At 42.7% G+C, this 26,677-nt stretch overlaps 1 pseudogene; it reads right to left on the bottom strand.

Annotated features, from left to right (window-relative positions):
- The window catches only part of LOC139553028 (cation channel sperm-associated auxiliary subunit beta-like), a 41,327-nt pseudogene that overhangs the window by 13,178 nt on the left and 1,472 nt on the right, over positions 1-26,677 (bottom strand).

Genomic DNA, 26,677 nt, shown 5'->3' with positions numbered 1-26,677 from the left:
GTTATGAGGTGGTCTATTTCAATGGTCCTGTAGCTAAAGCAACTTTGGTTGTGTTCAGTATGGCATACCATAGCAAAACGTTTGCAACACTGACCTCTATGAGGTGGTCAATCTTGATGGTCCTGTAGCTAAAGGGCAGTGACAGAATGATGCTGAGACTTTAAAATCAAACCATACAACTCTATGCACAAGGACCACTTTTCTTTTTTGTGCCATCATTCTGTTACCAAACTTTGCATCTGCATTGTTTTTTAAGTAAATGTGTTTTTGTAAAAATGTCTGTGGAAATTCTTAAAAGGTGTCTTTGTGCTTTGAGATGTATGGTCTGTTGAACTTTGCAATCATTGGATTTTGTTTGGCATACATTTCAAAGTGAAACATCTGAGTCTCAGCATCATTATGTTACTGTGAAATTGACCTAAAGCAACTGGGGTTGTGTTGAGTAGGGTATACCGTAGCAAAATGTTTGCAACACTGACCTCTATGAGATGGTCTATCTCGATGTTCCTGTAGCTAAAGCCACTGGGTTTGTCTTTGTCCAGCTGAACAGCAATCAGGATGCCCATGTGACCACACAGTAGAGTACTGGCTACATCCAGGGTCTCGTTCAACCACGCAAACCTGGCAAGACCTTCAGGAGGACAAAAATGGGTGGGGATGGGGGAGATGGGAATTCTGGCAGGTTCAAGTAGGGCTGTGGCGGCCATGAAATTTTGTCAGCTGGTTATTGTCATGCAAAAGACTGCCGGTCTCATAATTAAAATCTCCAGGTTTCCATGCATACAAGCCACTGATGGGACATCTGCTTTTAAAATAGCTGAATAAATCAATTTAAAATACACCATCACAATAAATCCATTATTTATTTTAGGCAGGTCTAAAGAAAGATTATATGAATTTTAGAAGAACAGAATATGAATTGGCCTACTGTATGGTATCTGTTTGTGCTCCATGCCATAGGCTGTATGCTTGTTCATTTAGCAGACTAGATATGCTAATAAGTCCCGTGGCATTATTTTATATTATATGATTTTATAGTAACTAGAATATAATTGAACTTAGCTGAATAAAATGGAAAGGATATTTTTCCCATTCCGGAGCGAGTACACAAGCTATGTTGAGCGTAAAAGTGATCATTTGAAACAGGTCCTATACAATAGATTTAGAGTTATTTGGCAAAGCTTGCAGTCTGTTCCATGCCTCATGCTGCACACGCTGTTCTCTCATCAAGTGATAATATTTTCACTATTCTAAATGTAATCTTGTCTTCACTATTATGTCAAATTAGTTTTAATTTAGAATGGGCCATTATCAAATGGGCAGAAACAGAGACATGGGAAAAAAAGACATGTCATCCATTTGCACTCGAATTGTGAATGGAGGCAACTTTTCAGCTGGTTTGGTTATTTCTCTCTCTGCGTGCTGGAGAAAGGAATGAAGGAGAGAGGAAAATATGGAAACGTATAGTGGTGAGATATTCTGTAGCTAAAGGTAATGCCCTATTACTAGGCATTTGAATTTCAAATACAAATTCATATACAGTGCATTCGAAAAGTATTCAGACCCCTTGATTTAGAATTCAAGGCACACTTAACCAGCCCGGCTACTACAGCATTCTGCAGCGATATGCCATTTCATCTGGTTTGCACTTAGTGGGACAATCATTTGTTTTTCAACAGGACAATGACCCAACACACCTCCAGGCAGTGTAAGAGCTCTTTGACCAAGGAGAGTGATGGAGGCTGCATCAGATGACCTGGTCTCCAAAATCACTTGACCTCAACACAATTGAGATGGTTTGGGATGAGTTGGACCGCAGAGTGAAGGAAAAGCAGCCAACAAGTGCTCAGCATATGTGGGAACTCCTTCAAGACTGTAGGAAAAGCATTCCAGGTGAAACTGGTTGAAAGAATGCCAAGAGTGTGCAAAGATGTCATCAAGGCAAAGTGTGGCCACTTTGATGAATCCCAAATATATTTAGATATGTTTAACACTCATTTGGTTACTACATGATTCCATATGCGTTATTTCATAGTTTTGATGTCTTCACTATTATTGTACAATGTAGAAAATAGTAAAAATAAAGAAAAACCCTTGAATGAGTAGGGGTGTCCAAACTTTTGACTGGTACTGTAAGTATTCAGTCCATTTGCTATGAGACTCGAAATTGAGCTCATGTGTATCCTGTTTCCATTGATTATTATTGAGACATTTCTACAACTTGATTGGAGTCCACCTGTGGTAAATTAATTTGATTGGACATGATGGACCTGATGATCGTTAGCGAGTTGGGTACTACCAACACATGTCCTGAGTGCATAAGAGGAGATTACCGTGACTCAACGGTCACGTGGAATTTTACTGCGGGCATGACTCATGACTGCCGATGTGGCGGTAATACGGTCTCCACAACAGCCCTAGGTTCAAGCCTACATCCTGCAGCATATTCTTTAGGAGTTGATGGTGGTGTTCCAGGTTGTCTGTTTTGCAGTCACCCTGTTCTCAGAAGGGTTCACAAACAAACATGGTTCCTTCCTGAGTAGTTACAAACTTCTCCAGGCGTTGCGAGATTGGATCATTTGGGAAGCACGACTGCAAAAAAAGATAACCTGGAACGTCACTATTGTTGTTGTCCCACCTGACTTCATGATGTAGAGGTTTCCATGGTCAGTAAAGAACACTACCACACCAATGACAGTACAGCTCAGCGCGTCTATCACGATCTGATTGTCTAGAGAGAACACCCACGTGAAGGTAGAGCCTCTATCTGACGATGTCCACACCTAAACACATCATAATACACAGACAAAGGTTGGGTAAGGGAAATACATTATGGTAACAAATTCATCATACTTAGATAGGACCCTGAGTTTTCCTACCTCTGGTATTTTTTATTTTGTCAAGTAATTTAAACTCTGTGTGTGTGCGTGCGTATGCATGTGTGCGATGTATGTGTGTGTGTGCTGTCACCTCTGAGCCGTACAGAATAACATGGTTGTCCAACAAGAAGATCCCTCTGGGCTGGAAGTCTAGAATCACCGGGGGGAACTTGGTGTGACGTTAAAAATATCCTCTGCCTTTACACCAAACACTGACACCATCGCACCCTTCTGCTGGAAGAGAGAGACACACAATATCATTTCATGATCATACTATCTGGGGATAGTGGATTTTTACTTTTTACTTACTCAAATTGAATCAATCAAATCAATCTCATACAAAGCAAATGGAATCCACACTTAATGGATTGCACTCACTTTGTATGGATTGTGCTATACACTGAGTATATAAAACATTAAGTACACCTTTCCATGACATAGACTGACCAGGTGAATCCAGGTGAGAGCTATGATCCCTTATTGATGTCAATTGTTAAATCAACTTCAAACAGTGTAGATGAAGAGGCGGAGACAGGATAAAGAAGGACTTTTAAGCCTTGAGACAATTGAGACATTGTGTCACACCCTGATCGGTTTCACATGTCTTTGTGCTTGTCTCCACTCCCCTCTAGGTTTCGCCCATCTTCCCCATTGTCTTGTCTGGTCTACCAGCGTGTTTTCCTGTTTCTCAAGTGTTTGTTTCCTAGTTTTCCCGGTTCTGACCATTCTGCCTGCCCTGACTCGGGCCTGCCTGCCGTCCTGTACCTGCCTGACTCTGACCTGATTACGAACCTCTGCCTGCCTGCCGTCCTGTACCTGCCTGACTGATTACGAACCTCTGTCTGTTCTCGACCTGCCCTTTGTTATACAATTATTGAGAACTGTACTATCCGCCTCTTATGTCTGCATCTGGGTCATATCCTGAGTCGTGATACATTGATTGTGTACGCGTGCTATTCAGAGGGTGAATGGGCAAGACAAAATATATAAATGCCTTTGAACGGGGTACAGTAGTATGTGCCAGGCACACAGGTTTGTGTCAAGTTTCCCGTGTGTTCACCCAAAGGACATCCAGCCAACTTGGCACAACTGTGGGAAGCATTTGAGTCAACATTGGCCAGCTTCGCTGTGGTACGATTTTGACACCTTGTAGAGTCCATGCCCTGATGAATTGAGGCTGTTCTGAGGGCGAAAGGTGGGGGTGCAACTCAATATTAGGAATGTGTTCTTAATGTTTTGTACACTCACTCAATGTACACTGCTCAAAAAAATAAAGGGAACACTTAAACAACACAATGTAACTCCAAGTCAATCACATTTCTGTGAAATCAAACTGTCCACTTAGGAAGCAACACTGATTGACAATAAATTTCACATGCTGTTGTGCAAATGGAATAGACAAAAGGTGGAAATTATAGGCAATTAGCAAGACACCCCCAAAAAAGGAGTGATTCTGCAGGTGGTGACCACAGACCACTTCTCAGTTCCTATGCTTCCTGGCTGATGTTTTGGTCACTTTTGAATGCTGGCGGTGCTTTCACTCTAGTGGTAGCATGAGACGGAGTCTACAACCTACACAAGTGGCTCAGGTAGTGCAGTTCATCCAGGATGGCACATCAATGCGAGCTGTGGCAAAAAGGTTTGCTGTGTCTGTCAGCGTAGTGTCCAGAGCATGGAGGCGCTACCAGGAGACAGGCCAGTACATCAGGAGACGTGGAGGAAGCCGTAGGAGGGCAACAACCCAGCAGCAGGACCGCTACCTCCGCCTTTGTGCAAGGAGGTGCACTGCCAGAGCCCTGCAAAATGACCTCCAGCAGGCCACAAATGTGCATTTGCCTATAATTTCCACCTTTTGTCTATTCCATTTGCACAACAGCATGTGAAATTTATTGTCAATCAGTGTTGCTTCCTAAGTGGGCAGTTTGATTTCATAGAAGTGTGATTGACTTTGAGTTACATTGTGTTGTTTAAGTGTTCCCTTTATTTTTTTGAGCAGTGTATATATATATACATATATATATACACACAGTAGCAGTCAAAACGTTTGGATACTCATTCCAGGGTTTTTCTTAATTTTTTACTATTTTCTACATTGTAGAATAATAGTGAAGACATCAAAACTATGAAATAACACATATGGAATCATTTAGTAACCAAAAAAGTGTTAAACAAATAAAAATATATTTTAGATTCTTCAAAGTAGCCACCCTATGCCTTGATGACAGCTTTGCACACTCTCGGCATTCTGTCACTACAATGTAGAAAATAGTAAAAATAAAGAAAAACCCTTGAATGAGTAGGTGTGTCCAAACTTTTGATTGGTACTGTACATGCATCTATTTGACCATTTAGAAATGAAAGCATTTCCTGTATCTAGTCCCTCCATTTGAAGTGGTCATATTCACTTATAGTGTATTAAAGGAGTCAAAAGTTTAGTATTTGGTCCCATATTCCTAGCACACAATGACTACATCAAGATTGTGAATGTCACGACTTCCGCCGAAGTCGGCTCCTCTCCTTGTTCGGGCGGCGTTCGACGTCACCGGCTTTCTAGCCATCGCAGCTCCATTTTTCATATTTCCAGTTGTTTTGTCTTGTTCACCTGGTTTTCATTCCCTAATCACACTGCATGTATTTAGTCCTCTGTTCCCCTCCATGTCTTTGTGTGAAATTGTATTTATGTTATGTGGGTATTGTTACGCGCCATACTTTTGTCTATTGTTCCGTGTTTGGGCATTTATGTACTTTTGTGCTTTCGTTGGACCGAAATAAAAAGGGCGCCTGTTCTCTACACTCTGCTCTCCTGCACCTGACTTTGCCTCCAGTACACACCCTTAACAGAATTTCACACCACCATGGAGTCAGCAGGAGCAGGAACCCAGGTTAGAGGAGTCGAGGAGCGCGTCCAGGAACACTGCAATGTTACATCATCTTGGATTTGGATTATGTTGTACCCAATAGAAATTAATGGTAAATAATGTTTGTGTCATTTTACTCTCTCCTACCTAATGCTGCGTTCATACCCAAGTGGGAAGTGGGAATTTACCACATGCAACTGGGAAAAATCCACTTGAACGGCCCTCTAACTGGTAATTAATGGTGGGAAATGTGTCTATCATCCCTCAGCTCTGACTTCTCCCACATGCTGGCCTCTGACGTCACCTACTAAGGAAATGACCATGGCAGTTAAATGTAACAACAAAACATTATAAAAAGCAATCTATTAATATGGTTTTTGAACTCTATAATTTGTTTACAAGCATGATAGCTGTTTGTGGTTGATGTTGCTTGTTGGCCATTAGCCAATTGGCATTTCCCAACCATTTCATAGGGCGTGAATGCATTCAACTGGTATTTACGACTTCACAACTTGTAAATTCCCACCATCCAAATGGTTATGAATGCAGCTGCTTATTTAATATATTGGGTAGAAAACGTAACATTATACTAGATTATCCGGCAGGGTAGCCTAGTGGTTAGAGCATTGGGCTAGTAACCGAAAGGTTGCAAGTTCAAATCCCTGAGCTGACAAGGTACAAATCTGTCGTTCTGCCCCTGAACAAGGCAGTTAACCCACTGTTCCTAGGCCGTCATTGAAAATAAGAATTTGTTCTTAACTGACTTGCCTAGTTAAATAAAAGGTACACTTTAAAAAAAGAAATTATCCACACATGTACCCTAAAATGTACCGCTCAGTAACATGTGAGTTGCTATATGTACCTCATGTGTGCCTTTGACCTTTTTGTACACCAGGGAAGGGATATACCATAACCATACTCTTATTTTTGAGAATGTGTGGATATATGTTCTTGGTAACAATTAACCATCTGCTGGTATTGCTGAGATATTAATGCGCTCCAGACCAAAAGGTTGCAAGTTCAAATCCCAAGAGCATTTACGCACTTAGGGCTAGATTCTATCAGATCTGCGCTAGTGTTCAACCACAGTGTGTTGTGGTGGGCGATGACGGAGCTGGAACAGCTGGCAAATCCACAAGCGTCTCCTGGCTTTATACCAGAAGCAGAAATTGCCATTGGCTGCACAGAGCTGCATTAAGAGAAATCCCATGCAGCGTTGTTTACAAGTTGGAACACTGGAATGTGATATAAATATGAATGAAAATAAAAAAATTCTTTAATGATTTTCAATTTTAGTGTCATTGTTTCTATATAGCCTAACTTTCTTATTCTGAACTTCTAACGCGAGTAGGACGGGTGTGGCTTCGTGGCAATGACCACATGAGCAGCTGCTCACCAATTTGACAGCTCTAATGTAGCAACATCTCTGACACGGTCAAAACCCCAGCTATGCGGGTGTCAGCTATCGTTTGCTTATGCTGTTCATGCTAGTAGTGAAGAGGGCACGACAACACCTCTTCCCCCCTCAGGAGGCTGAAAAGATTCAGCTTGGGCCCTCAGGTCCTCAAAACCTTCTACAGCTGTACCATTCAGAGCATCCTGACTGGCTGCATCACCACTTGGTATGGCAACTGTTTGGCATCTGATCGCAAGGCGCTACAGAGGGTAGTGCGTAAGGCCCAGTACATCACTGGGGCCAAGCTCCCTGCCATCCAGGACCTCTATACCAGGTGGTGTCAGAGGAAGGCCCTAATATTTCAACGACTCCAGCCACCCAACTCATAGACAGCATGGCAAGCAGTACCGATGCACCAAGTCTAGAACCAACAGGACCCTGAACAGCTTCTACTCAAAAGCCATAAGACTGCTAAATAGTTAGTTAAATAGTTTACCAAATAGCTACCCGGATTATCTGAATTGACCCTTTTTGCACTAACTTTTTTGACTCATCACATACGCTGCTGCTGTTGTTTACTATCTGTCATTTTTATTCCTAGTTGTATGTACATATCAACCTCAATTACTTTGTACCCCTGCACATGGACTCAGTACTGGTACCCCTTGTATATAGTCATCATTACTCATTGTGTATCTATTATTACTTTTATTATTACGTGTTTTCCTTTTCTATTTTCTTTCCCTCTGCATTGTTGGGAAGGGCCCTTAAGTAAGCACTTCACTGCTAGTCCACCCCTGTTGTTTACAAAAAATGTGACAAATACAATTTGATTTTGATTTGATTGAATCTAGGCCTTAATGTCAAGTGTCCCTGAGGACTTTTACTTTTTAGTTGGTGTTGTCAGACAATCGCACAATTATTGACTTGATTCTGGGCAACTTTTAGCAAAGGGCAGAAATGTTTTCATATTTTTTTTTTTTATGTTTAGCTCACATAATATAATTGAAAGTATGCATTAAGGTGTCTGAAATAGAATAAAGGTGTCAAAAAGAAATGAAGACATTCTTAAATGCATTTCTATAGCTTACCAATAATATATTTAAAAAAATTACAATGGAGGAGGAGTACCAAGATGGCTGCGCGGTGGCTTCAATACATCGCCCTCTGTCAGTCATCCAGGATTTATACACATCATTGGCTGTTCTCCACCAATCTCTATTCACCAGATTGAGACATGAGTTCTAATCAGTGGAGGCTGGTGGGAGGAGCAAGGAGGACAGGCTCATTGTAATGGATGGAATGGAATTAATGGAACGTTATCAAACACATCAAACATTTGGAAACCACATGTTTGACTTCTTTCCATATATTCAATTTCCGCCATTACAATAAACCCATCCTCCTATAGCTCCTCCCCTCAGCATTTTCATAGTAATAATTTAATTTGGCGCTCTGCATTTTCTCAGGCTTTTTGCCAAGTGAGACAGTAGCGTCCCGTCTAAACTCAGATTTTTTTTTTATATAAATATGAACTTTACCGAACAAAACATACATGTATTGTGTAACATGAAGTCCTATGAGTGTCATCGGATGAAGATCATCAAAGGTTAGTGATTCATTTTATCTCTATTTCTGCTTTTTGTTACTCCTCTCTTTGGCTGGAAAAATGGCTGTCTTTTTCTGTGACTTGGCTCATACCTAACATAATCGTTTGATGTGCTTTCGTCGTAAAACCTTTTTGAAATCGGACACTTTGACTGGATTTACAACAAGTGTATCTTTAAAATGGTGTAAAATACTTGTATGTTTGAAGAATTTAAATTATGGGATTTCTGTTGTTTTGAATTTGGCGCCCTGCAGTTTCACTGGCTGTTGACGAGGTGGGACGCTACCGTCCCACATACCCTAGAGAAGTTAAGAGCCCATTAAACAGCAGCCACCCCCCCGGTGCCATCTTTAATGGTGTAAATGAGCGTGTGTGTGTGTGTGTGTGTGTGTAGTACATTGAGAGTGCCTGTGACAGGGGAAAGGAGATCCTGGCTGATGAAGAGCCCCCGGTTGGTCAGCAGGAACAGGTGACAGTTGGTCAACTTCAGGTCCACGATGGAGATCCCCGCACAGCCAGACACACACACTGTGGAGATAGCAGGTCAGTTACACACACACACACACACACACACACACACACACACACACACACACACACACACACACACACACACACACACACACACACACACACACACACACACACACACACACACACACACACACACACACACTGTGGAGGATCAGTAAGTCAGAAAAAGTTAGATCCCTGCACAGTCAGACACACACACACTTTGGAACATCAAGAGACTGGTCAGCAGCCAGACACACACACTGTAGAGGACAATGAGAACAGCCATTAAGGCCCTTTTCACGCAATCTCTCAGCTCGGCTCACCTCGGGTGTGTGAAAATGGTATTAGAGTCATTAATAACCAAATAATACAGGACCGGCTATGCACTGAAAATTACTGTACAACACACTCACTCACTGTATCGTTGCGTATCAAACAGCAGAATAAGGGATGTTGAAATACAATTCTAAGTAATATAGTATGTATCAAAGCTGCAACGTGATAGATAAGATGCTCTACCTTCATTGATCAAGCTACATAGTGATCTCGTGGCATTGAACCATCGTGCCTGAGCGGTGAAGGCAGATCTGGTGACACTGAGAATCACCCCTACAGTTACAATGGGAGGGGACAGAAGGCCTCAGTAATGATCACTGACAAAGTCCTATGAATGAGTACAAGCAGGGGTAGAATTGAATTGGAATGCTTGAGAACTGAGTTCCCAATGTGAAACTAATTTAACAAGCGCAATTTGCTTTTAAGCTAAATTACCTGTGATGTTACAGTGATTTTTCTTCTAATTCCACCCCTGCGCACAAGCATGCAGACATACACTTACAGGACAGTTTATTAGGTTCCCAAAAACGGATCAGTGGCCAAGCAGACAGGCATCGAGGCATTCAGTTACTGTTCGATTGAATGTTACAATGGGCAAAACAAGTGACCGAAGTCACTTTGAGCATGGTATGATCGTCAGTGCCAGGCGAGCCAGGTCCAGTATCTCAGAAACGGCCACCCTCCTGGGCTTTTCACGCACGACAGTGTCTAGGCTTTACCAAGAATTGGTAAACATCAAGTCAGCGGCAGTACTGTGGGCGAAAACAGCTTGTTGATGAGAGAGGTCGAACGAGAATGGCAAGAATTGTGCAAGCTAACAGGCAGGCCACAAACAGATCAATAACGGCTCTGTACAACAGTGGTGTGCAGAACGGCATCTCGGAACGCACAACTCGTCAATCGTTGTCATGGATGGGCTATTGCAGCAGACAACCACACTGTGTTCCACTCTTGTCAGCTAAAAACAAGAAGAAGCGGCTCCAGTGGGCACGTGATCACCAACACTGGACAATTGAGGAGTGGAAAAACATTGCCTGGAACATGACAGCGAGTTCAGTTTACTTGAGTGGCCTTCGCAGTCCCCAGACCTTAACTGAATAGAGCATCTTTGGGATGAGATGGAACAGGCTGTTCGCAGCATGAATGTACCGCCGTCCAATCTGCAGCAACTGTGTGATGCCATCGCGTCAGCATGGACCAACATCCCTGTAGAATATTTCTGACACCTTGTAGAATGCCTGAAGAATTCAGGCTGTTCTGAAGGCAAAGGTGGATCCGAACTGGTACTAGGGTGTACCTAATAAACTGTCTGGTGAGTGTATACACAGGGCACATCAATGGCCTGTTTGTCTGCAGTTAGTTACCTATAGTTAAAGTATGTTCTGTTTGTCATAACATGTTTGTGTGTGTGTGTATACAGTATGTCTTCCTCACCTGTGTGTCCTCCTGGAGCGAAGACAGGTGCCAGCACGGCCACATCACCGGCACAGGGACTCTGGCTGACTTGTAGTTTCAGGACCCGGTGGAGATGTGGTTCAATGATACGAGACGACAACTCCTCCCCTATCGTCCACTGCAGGATGGGCTCTAAGGGAGAGATGCCACGGCCAATGCAATTCTGACAAACCTATTGAAATTCACTCATACTGCTAAGATACAACCTTAAAAGGGCAATCATTAGTTGAAACAATAACAATGTGAACACCCCGCATCTGTTTTGTTAAAAAGCTGAGGGATGGGCCTGGAGAAATGTAACCACTGTCAAATTCATAGAGAGCTATGTATACAAGGACTGCCCATCAAAGATATGAACATTGTAGTTTTAAGCATGTTTTAAGGCTATACAGTGTTTTTATTTTTTACAATGTTTACACATTTGAGTTAAACAAGCTTATAATTTGGGTTCTGATGGGCTTTGACAGTTGAACTAAGCACATGAGGCATTTATAAGTTATAGTCTTCAAGAATCAATGGGTATATATCATTAATTTGTAAGTCTAAAAATGGATGTATCAACTGCAGATTGTCCCTTTATATTTTTTTACTTTTACCCCCCCAATTGGTAAAGTCTTGTCCCATCGCTGCAACTCCCCTATGAACTCGGGAGAAGCGATGGTCAAGAGCCATGTGTCCTCCGAAACACGACCCTGCCAAGCCACACTTCTTCTTGACAAACTGCTCGCTTTACCTGGAAGCTAGCCACACCAATGTGTTGGAGGAAACACCGTCAAGGTGTCGACCGCGGTCAGCTTGCAGGCACCGGGCTCGCCACAAGGAGTCGCTTTAGCGCGATAGGACAAGGAAATCCCAGCTGGCCAAACCCTCCCCTAACCCGCACAACGCTGGGCCAATTGTGTGCCGCCTCATATGCGTCTCCCGGTCACGGCCAGCTGTGACACAGCCTTGGATCAAACCTGGGTCTGTAGTGATGCCTCATGCACTGCCATGCAGTGCCTTAGACTACTGCGCCACTCGGGAGGCCCCAGAATGCCCCTTTAATGTAAGTCTAATTGACTTACTAACTGTAAGTCGCTCTGGATAAAAGCGTCTGCTGAATGACTATAACATAATGTAAAATGTTAATAGGGGATAGATAGATAATATAGGAAATACTATCAACGCCTTTAACCATATTATCCTTGTGGAAAACCGCATCTCCTCTCAGCTATCCGGCGTTATGATCATAAAGAAAAGATTGCCACCTAGAGGTAAACAGGCACCGCAATTAATCAGAGTACACTATTTTCTTTAGTCATTGGCAAAAATATCCAAATTCAAAACACCCAGGGCTTTGTCACAAAATCACAATAGGCCCTTCTGTCCCCTAGTCCAACCTCTGGCCACATCCAGTAGTGTTCCCTTCAGTGTGTCCAGGATGGATCCCTTGCTGCTGAACATAGAGAAGCCATGGAACATACTGAACTCCACATACCACTCATCCACAGGTGCTGCCACTAGGGAAATGGGGGGGGGGGGGGGAGGAAAGACAGAGAAAGAGGGCAGAGAGGGAGAGGACAGAGGTTTAAATAGGCCAATCAAGCCTGTGAAGGGCTGCTGCAAGTAGATATTGTAGTAGTACTTCAATATTTCAAGTAGCCTTGGTCTTCAAGTAATAGCTGGGTAGCCTGGGTACCAGTCTTTGTAGCTAATATTCCACTCCTTGCCACTCCTGTCATTTGCCAAAGAGACTTTTCATATTTGAAGAAAGGCCATTCTATCATTAATGAGCTTGAGATCACCTATCAGAATCCAAGATGGCGTAGCAGTCGGACGTGTGTTTGTCTTGTCCCGCGTAAATAGTCCTCGTATTTTTCGTATACATTTCGTATATATTTTAATTTCACTTTCCATCTAGGAAATGAATATACATTCCTGCAACCCGCCTCACCCAATGTGGTACGGATCTGCTATTTTCTATACTTTAGAACCGGAACCCCAATCAGAAGCTAGCCAGATAACTAGCTACTAGCTAGTAGTCAGTTAGCCACTGCTGCGGTCTTCACCCTTAACTCGGACACCAGCCAGCTTCAGCTCGGGCCAATACCTGCCAGTCTGCAAGCGCGATATCAACCCAGAGCATATAGGACTGCTTTTTCTCTACCACATCACCAGATTCCTGACGCAAGCTCTGGACAATTACACCGGATCATCGCAGCTAGCTAGCTGCAACCGAGTGGCTACTACTGGCTAACACCTCTGTCCCGAAGCAAGCACCAGTTAGCCTTGAGCTAGGCCCATCTGCCGGCTAGCTGAAGAGGTCTACTAGCTAATTCTTGGGCTACAATACCTCTTTTGCCAATTGGACTGGACCCTTTCTTGCCGACACGGAGCCCCGCCGATCCATCACGACTGGTCTGCCGACGTAATTGTCCGAGGTGGTTTCAACAGGCTTTTCCGTTGCGATGTTTCCGAAGACCCATCTGCTAGCCCCGGCCCGCTAGCTTTCTGAATCGCCGTGTCTCCAGCTCGCCTAGCGTAGTAGCGACTACAGAACGGCTCCGACTCACCTATTGCTGCTCATTGGACCCTATGATCACTCGGCTACATATGCCTCTCCCTAATGTCAATATGCCTTGTCTACTGCTGTTTCGGTTAGTTATTGTTGTTTTATTTCACTGTAGAGCCCCCAGCCCCGCCCTACATGCCTTAGATAGCTCTTTTGTCCCACCCCCACACACGCGGACACCTCACCTGGCTTAACTGGTGCCTCCAGAAACACAACCTCTCTCATCGTCACTCAATGCCTAGGTTTACTACATTTACCTCCACTGTACTCACATCCTACCATACCCTTGTCTGTACATTATGCCTTGAATCTATTCTACCACGCCCAGAAATCTGCAGGCTATCTCTGCAGTAGATTGCAACTCCACCCCCTTTGGCAGTTCTATCTTGTCGTAAAATGTTGTAGTTGGGGATGGACATGTCTCTTCTGAAATGTCCATCCCCAACTACAACATTTTACGACAAGATAGAACTGCCAAAGGGGGTGGAGTTGCAATCTACTGCAGAGATAGCCTGCAGAGTTCTGTCATACTATCCAGGTCTGTGCCCAAACAATTCAAGCTTCTACTTTAAAAAATCCACCTTTACAGAAATAAGTCTCTCACTATTGCCGCTTGTTATAGACCACCTTCAGCCCCCAGCTGTGCCCTGGACACCATGTGTGAATTGATTGCCCCCCACCTATCTTCTGAGTTCGTACTGTTAGGTACGAACTCTGGGACATGGGATATGCTTAACACTCCGGCCGTCCTACAATCTAAGCTAGATGCCCTCAATCTCACACAAATTATCAAGGAACCTACCAGGTACAACCCTAAATCTGTAACCACGGGCACCCTCATAGATATCATCCTGACCAATTTAACCTCTAAATACACCTCTGCTGTCTTCAACCAGGATCTCTGCGTTCACTGCCTCATTGCCTGCGTCCGTAATGGGTCCACGGTCAAACAATCACCCCTCATCACTGTCAAACGCAACTTTTCAGGGAAGTCAGGAACCAATATACACAACTAATATAAGGCTAGCTTTTTCAAACATACATTTTCATCCAGTAGCACTAATTCCAAAAAGTTTTGGGACACTGTAAAGTCCATGGAGAATAACAGCATCTCCTCCCAGCTGCCCACTGCACTGAGGCTAGGAAACACTGTCACCACCGATAAATCTACGATCATCGATAATAAAGCATTTTTCTACGGCTGGCCATGCGTTCCACCTGGCTGGCCATGCTTTCCACCTGGCTACCCCTACCCTGGCCAACAGCTCTGCACCCCTCGCAGCAACTTGCCCAAGCCCCCTGTCACGACTCCCACCGAAGGTGGTTCCTCTTCCTGTTCGGGCGGCGCTCGGCGTCACCGGTCTACTAGCTGCCGCCGATCCCTTTTCTGTTGGTTTTGTCTTATTGGTTACACCTGTTTCTTGTTTAGGTTTTTAGTTGGGCTATTTAAGCCGGTAAGGCCCGCCTGCTCTTTGTGCGGGCTTATTTTTCCTCTGTGTATATTTGTGGTAGTGCGTTTCCCTTTCTTTTTCCTCCGGACTGGTTGGGTCCTGGTTTTGGGCCGGTCTTGTATGTGCGCCCGGTATTGGCGTGAACATTTTTCTCTGTGCCGGAATAAAACATTGTTCTGTACCTTCTGCTTCCTGCACCTAACTCCGCACCCACTACGCCTAAAGTGCGTTACACCCCCCCTGCTTCTCTTTCACCCAAATCCAGACAGCTGACGTTCTGAAAGAGCTGCAAAATCTGGAACCCTACAAATCAGCTGGGATAAAATTATCTGCCAAAATTGTTGCAACCACTATTACGAGCCTGTTCAACCTCACTTTTGTATCGTCTGAGATCCCCAAAGATTGGAAATCTGCCGCGGTCATCCCCCTCTTCAAAGGGGGAGACACTCTAGACCCAAACGGTTATAGACCTATATTCATCCTGCCCTGCCTTTCTAAAGTCTTCGAAAGCCAAGTTAACAAACTGATCACCGACCATTTCGAATCCCACCGTACATTCTCCACTATGCAATCTGGTTTCCGAGCTGGTCATGGGTGCACCTCAGCCATGCTCAAGGTCCTAAACGATATCATAACCACCATTGATAAAAGACAGTACTGTGCAGCCGTCTTCATCGACCTGGTCAAGGCTTTTGACTCTGTCAATCACAGCATTCTTATCGGCAGACTCAATAGCCTTGGTTTTTCAAATGACTGCCTCGCCTGGTTCACCAACTACTTCTCAGATAGAGTTCAGTGTCAAATCGGAGGGCCTGGCAGTCTCTATGGGGGTGCCACAGGGTTCAATTCTCAGGCCGACTCTTTTCTCTGTATATATCACTGATGTCGCTCTTACTGCTGGTGAATCTCTGATCCACCTCTACGCAAACAACACCATTCTGTATACATCTGGCCCTTCTTTGGACACTGTTAACAAACCTCCAAACGAGCTTCAATGCCATACAACACTCCTTCCGTGGCCTCCAACTGCTCTTAAATGCTAGTAAAACTAAATGCATGCCCTTCAACCGATTGCTGCCCACACCCGCCCACCCGACTAGCATCACTACTCTGGACGGTTCTGACTTAGAATATGTGGACAACTACAAATACCTAAGTGTCTGGTTAGACTGTAAACTCTCCTTCCAGACTCACATTAAGCATCTCCAATCCAAAATAAAATTTAGAAACGGCTTCCTGCTGCTAAACAAACATACTCATGCTGCCAAACATACCTTCGTAAAATGACTATCCTACAGATCCTTGACTTTGGCGATGTCATTTGCAAAATAGAATCCAACACTCTACTAAGCAAATTGGATGCAGTGCCATCAATTTTGTCACCAAAGCCCCATATACTACACACCACTGCGACCTGTATGCTCTCGTTGTCTGGCCCTCGCTACATATTCGTCGCCACACCCACTGACTCTAGGTCATCTATAAGTCTTTGCTAGGTAAAGTCCCGCCTTATCTCAGTGCACTGGTCACCATAGCGACACCCACCAGTAGCACACGCTCCAGCAGGTAAATTTCACTGGTCATCCCCAAAGCCAACACCTGCTTTGGCTGGCTTTCCTTACAGTTCTCTGCTGCCAATGACTGGAACGAATTGCAAAAATCACTGAAGCTGGAGACTTATATATCCCTTTCTAAGCATCAGCTGTCAGAGCAGCCCATCTGTAAATAGCACACCCAACTACCTCATACCCATATTGTTATTTTTTGTTGTTGCTCTTTTGCACCCCAGTTTCTATCACTCCAGTGTCAATGCTAAATTGTAATTATTTCGCCTCTATAGCCTATTTATTGCCTTATCTCCCTAATCTTACTACATTTGCACACGCTGTACATAGATTTTTCTATTGTGTTATTGACTGAACATTTGTTTAACCTATGTGTAACTCTATGTTGTTTTTGTCGCACTGATTTGCTTTATCTTGGCCAGGTTGCAGTTGTAAATGAGAACTTGTTCTCAACTGGCCTACCTGGTTATATATATGTTATTTCCAACAACCAATGAGCAACTCCGCTGGTAATCCAGCTGCGTATTGACCATTGAGATTCCCGAAAGGTCAGTCTCTTAGGCGAATGACAGGAGTGGCACGGAGTGGAATGTTAGCTAAAAAGACTGGTACCCAGACTAATAGATCGGCTCATTAATAAGAAATAATGACACCTGTGTTGATAGTAATGTTGTATCTGGGGACGTTCACTCTCCAGGTGGATGCATTCTAACAAGCAGAGGGAAAGCACACATAAGAGAAACAGATAGAAGTAGAAAGTCATTGAATTCAAGTAATTACTGAGACCATTGATTTTGTTGTATGTATCTAATCCCAATCTTAGCCCATCTCACCATAATTAATTTAAAGGGGAAGGTGGCTGAGTTAGTGCTGTTATAGATGGCCATGGTGGGCAGGAGACCAGATGATGTGTAGAGCTTCAGTTGGTTCTGGTACTGTCTAGCTGAGCCGCCTGGTTTCTTCTGGAGCATGCAATCCACCACCTGGAATGAATGAGATAGAATGGCAATCACAAGGACGGACAAATTACAACGGTTCGTGTTTTTCCCCTGAAAAGTTACTTTGTACATTTTCCATTGAACATGGTTTTTAAATCTGGAATGAGGCTTTATCTGGGTCACAGAAATTGGCCCTAAAATGATTCATCATAATTCTGGGACCCAGCATTTGTTCCAGGCAACACAAGGGGGCGCCAGATGTTTGTTGAGAGCTGCTGGAGCTACATACCGGATTGTCCAGGCCGAGGTACAGTCGAACCCTTTTGCTATCCATATTTCCTGACACACACTGAAATAGTTTCTGTTGCTCTGGGTCATCTGTGTCATTTGGTTCATCTCGGTCAACTGGGTCTAAGTGCATCAACGTCATGTAAAGAATAAATCAAAAGAAGTCTGCCAGCTAGTAAAACAGTAATCTGTTCACATGCAATGCAAATAACAACCCTATGCATTATCAAAATTGGTGAAATTAAATGGTGCCTATCTTTTCCATTCATTTGGGATTGATACATATGTACACGCCACTACATATTTATTTGGACAGTGAAGCTAAAACATTTCATTTGTCTCTATACTCCAGCATTTTGGATTTAAGTTTCTGTTTTTAAATCATGAGGCGACAATCCCTTTTATTTGAGGTTATTTTCATACATATCTTTTACCGTTTAGAAATGACTACATCAAGCTTGTTACTCTACAAACTTGTTGGACGCATTTGCAGTTTGTTTTGGTTGTCTTTCAGATTATGTTGTGCCCAATAGAAACGAATGGTAAACAATTTATTGTGCCTTTTATTGTAAATAAGAAAATAATATGTTTCTGAATACTTCTACATTAATGTGGATGCTATCTTGATTACGGATAACCATGAATGAATCATGAATAATGATGAATGATAAAGTCCTGTGGGCAGATTCTGTGTGCAGAAAGATTATCCAAGACATGCTAACCTCTCGCCATTACCAAAAATAGGGGAGGTTAGCATTTTTGTGTGAGGGGGGTAAGATATTTATGCCTCTTTCTCACTCATCATTATTCCTAATTCATTCATGATTATCCACAATAATCCGTCACTTAAAGTAGCAGGCGTAAAAAGACGCCTGAGCGTAGTCCCCACATCTGTTTTTCAGGGGAAACAGAAGTTAGGTTGAAAATACTAAACCTCTGAAAAAAGGAAGCATCCTCTTTCTTTCTGCTGCCCTGCGGAGAGTGAATAACATTCCGTAATGATGACGAGGGTATGAAGTTGATTTTGAGTCCAACCCGCGGAAATACCTCCAAACGGTACCACCTCCCAAGGCCAAACATGGAAGAGATACATTGAGCAGTGAGAGCCTACTTCGTCTTTTTATATATATATTTTTTTTTAAACATGATTTTATTTGATATTTTATCAACAATACAAAACAAACACACACAAATGACAACATCATACAAACATCAACTACATCACTGCCCATACCCACTAACCCTCACCCCTATCTCCAGCGCTCGTATCACTTTCTGCCACATGGCGTCAAACTGCACGATTTTGTTTCTCTCCGTCGCCCACTCACTTTACATTTTTAGATAGTAAAGCATTTGACCTTTCCATTGCGTGAACAACGGAGGATTGGTCGATTTCCAGTTTTTAAGGATACGTTTTTTTAAGAGGTTTGTTATTGAACCTTTATTTAACTAGGCAAGTCAGCTGCAAATGATTGATACGAAATGTACTGTCCAACCCATCGGGTATCTCACTGCACCCTCACATGCCATGTCTTGAAATATACAGACAGACAAATTACAAGTACATTTACATTGTAATACTTCTGACAGCCATCTTTCCAACTCCACCCAAGACTTTTAGGACTTTATAACATTCCCAGAAGGTATTAATTGTGTGCGAAGCTGTCAGAGTGAGCAAAGGACATTGGCTACTTTGAAGAATCTCAAATATAAAATATATTTGATTTGTTTTACACTTTTTTGGTTACTACATGATTCCATGTGTGTTATTTCATAGTTTTCTACAATGTAGAAAATAGTCAAAATAATGAAAAACACTGGAATGAGTAGGTGTGTCCAAACTTTTGACTAGTACTGTATGTTGTGCAGAAAAAGTCAATTATTAATTATTTTGTCTTAGTTAAGAACAAATCGGTATTACTTGAAAATAAATACAAAAACGTTGGGAGCCATGCCATTCTGAAGAGGTTTATTCTACCTGTAACATTTATGGGAAGAATATTCTATTTAATTAAATCTACTTTCATATTGTTAAGTAATGGAATAAAGTTATCTTTACAGTGCATTCGGAAAGTATTCAGACCACTTCACATGTTGTTAAGTTACAGCCTTATTCTAAAATGGATAAAATAGTTCCCCCCCCCATCAATCTACACACAATACCCCACAATGACAAACGCAAAAACAGGTATCGCAAATAAAAAATTCTAATATAACATTTCCATAAGTATTCAGACCCTTTACTCAGTACTTTGTTGAAGCACCATTGGCAGCGATTACAGCCTTGAGTCTTCTTGGGTATGATGCTACAAGCTTGGCACACCTGTATTTGGGGAGTTTCGTCTCTGCAGAGCCTCTCAAGCTCTGTCAGGCTGAATACTTATGTAACTGTGATACTTGAGTTTTTTTTATATGCGATACCTGTTTTTGCTTTGTTATTATGGGGTATTGTGTGTAGATTAACGAGGGGGAAAAAACATTTAATCAATTTTAGAACAAGGCTGTAACGTAACAAAATGTTGAAAAAGTCAAGGGTTTTGAATACTTTCCGAATGCACTGTACGTACATTGTACACACTGTACATTTTAAGAAGGACTACCACATAAGTACAGTGGTTGGTTTGTATTACCTTACAAGGTAAATGTAAGTATATTGGCAGGTGAGGGTCTACTTGGGGTGAGTGGGTCCTCTAAGAGACTGAAATGGGATGAGTGGAGGACCCAAGCACACCTCAGAGAAGTGTCTGATGCCCTCCCAATCACCCCATCCCAATCCCCTGGATATAGTCCCTCTCCATTATCACCAATAACCACCATTAAATCGCAGTTGTAATGACAAACAAGGAATAATAAAACTTTGACTTCCTTTCCTATCTGTCAGGATCTCTTATTCATTTTACAATGGATTTACAAGTCATAAAAAAATGAAGAAAAAAATCCATCCCAAATCAAATCCATCTCTCTGCACCACCCCCTCCCTGCTCTCCCCCATTTAACCCTACCCAAGTCAAGCTTATCCCCACCTCCCATCCTTACTCCCCCTTACCCCCCCAAGCCAAGTGTGTTCCCCCTCCCATCCTTAACCCCCCAAGCCAAGCTTATCACCACCTACCCTCCTTCCCTTACCCAGCCAGGCCAAGTTTATCCCAACCTCCATCTTCTCCCCTGTCCCCTTTTCTCAAACACACCCACACCCCTCTACACATCCTCTTACTCATCCATTCTCTTTCATTCACATTCCATTCCACATTCCATGCCCATTCCACATTCCATGCCCCCGCACACCCATTCTCTCCCGCCCTCCTACACATATTCATCCTCCCTCCCTCTCCCCTTAATATGCACAGACACATACCCACCCATACACGCACACACACCAATTGACTTACACTACCGGTCAAAAGTTTTAGAACACCTACTCATTCAAGGGTTTTTCTTAATTTTTTACATTGTCAATAATAGTGAAGACTTCAAAACTATGAAATAACACATATGGAATCATGTAGTAACCAAAAGAGTGTTAAACAAATCAATATACAGTGGGGAGAACAAATATTTGACACACCGCCGATTTTGCAGGTTTTCCTACTTACAAAGCATGTAGAGGTCTGTAATTTTTTATCATAGGTACACTTCAACTGTGAGAGACGGAATCTAAAACAAAAATCCAGAAAATCACATTGTATGATTTTTAAGTAATTAATTTGCTTTTTATTGCATGACATAAGTATTTGATCACCTACCAACCAGAAAGAATTCCGGCTCTCACAGACCTGTTAAGTTTTTCTTTAAGAAGCCCTCCTGTTCTCCCCTCATTACCTGTATTAACTGCACCTGTTTGAACTCGTTACCTGTATAAAAGACACCTGTCCACACACTCAATCACTCAATCAAAGTGGAAAACCTGCAAAATCGGCAGTGTATCAAATACTTGTTCTCCCCACTGTATATTTTATATTTGAGATTCTTTAAATAGCCACACTTTGACTTGATTACAGCTTTGCACACTCTTGGCATTCTCTCAACCAGCTTCACCTTGAATGCTTTTCTAACAGCCTTGAAGGAGTTCCCACATATGCTGAGCACTTGTTGGCTGCTTTTCCTTCATACTGATGTGTGAAGACATTTCACTGGAGCTAATGTAGAAGGAAAAGCTGTGTACATTTGCAAATACTGTGCCAAATCATATGTGAAGAACTTACAGCTAGAAGTTCAAAAGGACTGCCTGCTTGATTTGAATGTAACAAATGTCGTGTCTTTGACTATGCCAGATTGATCGCTATGACATGCTATTCTATAAAATAATTTCTCCGTAATTATTATCACCTGATTGAACTAATCATGTAAATATTAATTAACTAGAGAGGGACACCACGAAAGAATATTTATAGAGCTGTTATCTTTCGAATAAACTCTTAAAGATTTTGTAATATTTTACTAAATAGCCGTCACATTAATCGTCATTATATTCAGTCTCATCTGAAAGTTGTAAGTCCTTGATTGTCTGCAAGAATCCTGGCTAACAAGTTGAATCAGCAATACAAAATTGGGTTTAATTATTTATTTACTAAATACCTAACTAATCACACAGAATCACACATATACAATTAAATCATAACTTGATCACAAATTACGTCATACAGAAAACGTCCCTAGCGGGCGGAATAGATATGACAGCTTGTTACACAAAGGGAAGGGGCGGGATTTTAGTGAAAGAGCGGGAGATTCGGAACAGGGCAAAAGCTGTGCTCTCGTAAATATCGTATCTTATGCATTCTAAATTACCGCCCATTTGACAAGGAAAATGCAATACATATTTACTCTGAGCTGCGCTTCAGTAGGTTGGTGGTAGATGGAAGGCCGTATCGACAACCCGAGTCCTCTGTCCTTTGGAGAATGTCTCTGTTGGTCACGGGAGACGTTGTAGTAACGTTGTGGGTAGTAGACGGGATACTCGGACTGTCCTTCCTAACCTGCGTTTGTAGCAGCTGTTGCCAACTCAACGGCTAGGAGATATCACTTCTGTAGTGAACACGAGTTCAAAGTTCATACCATTCACAATCAAAGTCCATGCTGATGTTGGCCTAGTTCTGTAGTTATTGTCTGAACCATCTTGACATCGGATCGTCATCCAAAATGTACCCGGAACAGGAAGTTACATTTTTGTCACTGGCTTTATATAGTGGAGGTAGAGGGGTGTGTCTGAAAAGTCTATTACCCAGGTCTCTTCACAGGGGCGGGCCCCTGGTTGAGCAGAAGCCAAATTTATGAAAACACAGATCTCTCATTTGGAAGGTAAAATTACATTTCACCTCTTCACAAACAATGTCATATTCAAACATTTGAATTAAACAACAATTCCATGTGAATCCGATACCTCTGACGTTTAGACTTTTCACAGTAGCGTTTATGTCATTCTATCATTGATGAGAATGTGTCAGAGGGCAACCGAACTGACATAATATACCTTAAGTACCACCGCATATGTACAGTTGGTTGGATTACCAGAATATAGTTCATTTCCCCCAACTTCTGATGTTACCCAGAATCTCTATGTTAACCCATGGGTTTCCTTATGTCACATCAGTTATAGTGGGGAGAGAGAAAAAGGGGGAAAGAGGTATTTATGACTGTCGTAAACCTACCCCCAACCCAACGTCATGACACAAAGAATGTAACAAAGATGCAGAATCATCTGGCCAAGTGCATAAAGTTACCCCAGCGCTCAAAACAAGCAACCTCTGACAAAAGTCCCTCTACTTCGATTCGCCATTTAATGATTAATCAGACACCTTATCAATAGTAACAGCTCATGGTCCTCCTGGAATCAGACGTTTTTTTGACTCAATGGAGGAACGTAGCTGAGCTGTGTATGCAACTGGTTCACCTCTGATGCTCACTGGCAATGTGTATTGAAAGAGATTTCTGAATGTTCTTTGCCCAGCATACACCCCTCCAGCCAGACATGCTGTATCTACTCATTTGCTGGATACAGAGTTCAACAGAGTTCAAGTGAAGGTCAAGCAAATCATAGAGAAAGCAGACTGTATTGCAATCATCTCTGATGGGTGGTTGAATGTTTGTGGGCAAGTAATAATTAATGACATAATCTCCACCCCTCAACCAGGTTTCTACAAGAACACAGACACAAGGGACAACAGACATTGCAGATGAGCTGAAGGCAGTCATCAATGACCTTGGACCACAGAAGGTATTTGCACTGGTGACAGACAATGCTGCGAACATGAAGGCTGCTTGGTCTAAAATGGAGAAGTCCTACCCTCACTTCACACCCATTGGCTGTGCTGCTCATGCATTGAATCTGCTCCTCAAGGACATCATGGCACTGAAAACAATGGATACACTCTACAAGAGAGCCAATGAAATGGTTAGGTATGTGAAGGGTCATCAATTATAGCAGCAATCTACCTCGCCAAGCAAAGTGAGAAGAATAAGAGCACCATATTGAAGCTGCCCAGCAACACCCGTTGAGGTGGTGTTGTCATCATGTTTGACAGTCTCCTGGAGGGGAAGGAATCTCTCCAAGAAATGGCCATATCACAGTCTGCCGATATGGACAGCCCCATCAAGAGGATCCTCCTGGATGATGTATTTAGGGAGAGAGTGGTAAGCAGCCTGAAACTCCTGAAACCTATAGCGGATTGAGGGTGACAATGCCATCCTGTCTGATGTTCAGACTCTGCTTGCAGATGTAAGAGAAGAAATCCGTACTGCCCTGCCCACTTCACTGTTGCTCCAAGCAGAGGAAACTGCAGTTCTGAAATACATCAAAAAGCGTGAAGACTTCTGTCTGAAGCCCATACACGCCGCAGCGTACATGTTGAACCCCAAGTATGCTGGCAAGAGCATCCTGTCTGGTGCAGAGATCAACAAGGCCTATGGTGTCATCACTGCTGTGTCTCGCCACCTTGGCCTGGATGAGGGCAAGGTTCTTGGCAGTCTGGCAAAGTACACTTTCAAGCAAGGGCTATGGGATGAAGATGCAATATGGCAGTCGTGCCAACATATCTCATCAGCCACCTGGAGGAAGGGACTTTGTGGATCTGAGTCTCTTCCCCTGTTGCCTCCATCATCCTCCAAATCCCACCAACATCAGCCGCCTCAGAGCGCAACTGGTTCTTGTTTGGGAACACACACACCAAAGCACGCAACAGGCTGACCAATACAAGGGTTGAAAAATTGGTGGCCATCCGGGCAAATTTGAGGCTTTTTGAGCCTGACACAACGAGCCATCCTCAACAAGGTTGGAAAGTGACAGTGAAGATGAGGCCTCAGAGTCTGATGTTCAAGAGGTGGACATTGAGGAGGTCCAGGGAGAAGACATGGAAGGCTGAGAGGAAGACAACCAAAGATTTAATTTCTAGACTATCCTTTTACAGATGTTGAAAACGTTTTTGGGAGATGCGATGGATCATTGGGATTATTCAATATTCCCTTTCTTTTGTTGTTCAGTGAAATCATCCCATGCGAAGAGTCAACTCATTTAATTAAAGTTTAATTCGTAACTAAATTGTTTTTTTTTCTATTGGAAGGATTTAATAATTTGCAATTATGTCTACTTAAAATAAGGTAAAATATTAATGTTTGTCTCCATATGATATGGTAAATATATCCAATGCAAAAAACATTAAATGGTATTAATATTAATTTGCATATATTTGCATTAATTCCCATATAATCCCACAGAAAGTTTTCAACTCTGAATATTCCCCAAAATGTGAAACCCTAATCCCCATAGCAGGATGATGCCACCACCATGCTTCACGGTAGGGATGATGTTAGACAGGTGATGAGCTGTGTCTCGTTTTCTCCAGACGTAGCGATTTACATTCAAGTCAAATAGTTCAGGAACCGGGATTCGTCAAACCAGTCAATATTTTTCCACTCCACAATTGTCCAGTGTTGGTGATTGTGTGCCCACTGGAGCAGCTTCTTCTGGTTTTTAGTAGATAGGAGTAGAACCCGGTGTGGTAGTCTGCTACAATACCCCATCCGTGACAAGGACAGACGAATTGTGTGTTCCGGGATGTTGTCTGCACACCACTGTTATACTTTGCCATTATTTGCCGGTTTGTGGCCCGCCTGTTAGCTTGCACGATTCTTGCCATTCTCCTTTGACCTCTCTTCAACGAGCTGTTTTCGCCCACAGGACTGCCGCTGACTGGATGTTTTTGTTTGTTGCACCATTCTCGTTAAGCCCTAGATACTGTCGTGCGTGAAAAGCCCACTGGAACCGGCACACCTGGAACCGAAGATCTTACAACACTCAAAGTAGTGTAGGTCACTTGTTTTGTCCATTCTAACGTTCAATCGAACAGTAACTGATTGCCTCCATGCCTGTCTGACTGCTTTATATAACAAGCCACACAATTTACTGTCTGTAGGAGCTAATCATTTTTGTGAACGGGGTGGTGCACCTAATAAACTGGCCACTGAATGTATTTAGTGATTTTTAGATGTACAGGGTAAAGTTGATAATTTCATAACGAGGACAGCAATCAATTTTGCGAGGCACACTGCATGGCCCGAAGCAGAAGTTTACTCAGTAAAAACCTACAATTGATCAAAACCATTCCATTTTGAGATGGGGGTGAAATCCAAAGTTGTGCTTTATATTGATTGGCTATGTCATAGCTTATTTGTAAATTATTAATATTGATACATTACTAGCGCAAACACTTAAATTGCAAAAATTACAAGTTAATTAGTTGGTGATGGTGATTTCAGAACCAAAGTGGGGGGGACAAAAAAAACATAGGCTACATTGCCCCCCCCCCCCCCCAATTTGATAGTAGTAGTGGGGTGGTAGATGCC

This window comes from Salvelinus alpinus, chromosome 25 (genome assembly GCF_045679555.1).
Source record: "Salvelinus alpinus chromosome 25, SLU_Salpinus.1, whole genome shotgun sequence".
Classification (NCBI taxonomy): Eukaryota; Metazoa; Chordata; class Actinopteri; order Salmoniformes; family Salmonidae; genus Salvelinus; species Salvelinus alpinus.
This window is presented reverse-complemented; position numbering and strand designations above follow the sequence as displayed.